Genomic DNA, 1526 nt, shown 5'->3' with positions numbered 1-1526 from the left:
TCCAGAGACATTTGGAACTGTGGCAGGGCCATTTTCAGTACCCTTGCCTTCAGGTTTGGGGCTCAAGATCTAAGACTATCCATGAGAGGCAACTGATTTACTATCATGGAGCCCTCTGGTGGGGCTGGAAGAGGCCAGTCCCAACCTCATAGGTGGGTGGTACCTGATGATTGGACAACTTCAGGATACCATCCAGGCCACAGTTGCACTCTAGCACTGGGAACTGTCAGTTGTGCTGGTAAAACCAGGAGCACCAATCAATACCCAAGTTACAAAAAAAAAGTCCCTCTGAGGTCCATGAAGCCCTTGCTCAAATGGGACTTACTAAATTTAAGGGTAGTGTGCACAAGGAGAGGAACTGTCCAACAGGATAAAGTTGAACATAATTGACTGAAGCTTTCTTCTGCCCTGTGTTATCCTGACAGAAACATTCTGAGGAACTATATGGGTAGAGGCTTGGCTGGGATAAGGGACACTCAGAGGGGCTTCGGATGGGGGGCTAATGAAACTGGACAGGTGCCCTACACACAGAACACAAGACACTGAGACAGCCGGGTCTGGAGTGGGAGAGACTGACATGGTTGGACAACTGGCATGCTGACAGCCAGAGTCTGACATGCCCCAACAGAAAGGAACAATGCTGACCTTTTTGAGAGTGACAGGATGAGGGCAAAGTGCACCCCACACTACACACCTATTGTTGGTGCTTGAGTGGTGCTGGTGCTGAGGAGAGGTGAGGGATACCAAGTGGGCTGGAGGCTGGTCTTCATGGAGTGTGACTGAGGACTCCTGCAGGCAGTGCCTCAGTTTCTCCCTTTGTTTTGAGGTCTCAAGCTTTGAAGGTAAAGTTTGAACTAGCTGCCCTGGAAGATCGTCTATCTGTGATTTGAGGGGTGTGTGAGAGAGAGGATGGGGAGAGTGTGTTTGAGCCTGGGAGGAATTGGGCCATGCCCCAGGACTTGAGCCATCTCTGGCGCAAAAGGAGTTAATGGAAGGGACCGCGCCCCCCCTTGTCTGGGTACGCGCAGCGCGCCCCCTCGGTGCGCGGGCACAGCAGCCAGGCTGCCGGAGAGCAGATCTCGGGGATTCGGGTGCGGAGCCCTTGGCCTGGAAGCGATATGGGTGGTCCGTGGCCCGGTTCAGTCGCTCGCAACAGCCCGGGGAACAGGTGAGGCCGCCTGCTCCGGTCTCTCATCCTCTAGCTGCCCATACCTTGCCCCGATCCTATCCCTTCCCAATCCTGGGGTGCTCCACTTCCCAGCCAATGCACCCCATCCTCAACCCCATGTTCTCCATCGGCCCCCTGCCCCCCCCCCTCCAATCCTCCCCCGCATTTCCCCTCCACCTCCTTCCTCCCTGAATCCCGCATCCTTATCATCCTCCCGCCCATGGTCCCTCTATTTCCACTGCCCTGCCCGCATGCTCATCAAAATACCCCTCTTGAGGGCCCCCTGCCCCGTTTCTGTTTTGCACATTGCCAGTCCCCCCTCCCCCGCAGTGCAGCCCCATCCTTCTTCCATCATAGC

At 55.5% G+C, this 1526-nt stretch overlaps 1 protein-coding gene across 1 annotated transcript in view; it reads left to right on the top strand.

The window, feature by feature from the left end:
• Positions 1-1046: 1046 nt before the first annotated feature.
• The window catches only part of LOC104996625 (neuroligin-3-like), a gene marked incomplete at its 3' end in the record, with an annotated part of 16642 nt that continues 16162 nt past the window's right edge, over positions 1047-1526 (top strand). The window contains exon 1 of the mRNA XM_010850915.1: positions 1047-1168. The remainder of the gene's footprint in view (positions 1169-1526) is intronic.

The sequence above is a fragment of the Bison bison genome, unplaced genomic scaffold (genome assembly GCF_000754665.1).
Source record: "Bison bison bison isolate TAMUID 2011002044 unplaced genomic scaffold, Bison_UMD1.0 scf7180017851522, whole genome shotgun sequence".
Taxonomy (NCBI): Eukaryota; Metazoa; Chordata; class Mammalia; order Artiodactyla; family Bovidae; genus Bison; species Bison bison.
This window is presented reverse-complemented; position numbering and strand designations above follow the sequence as displayed.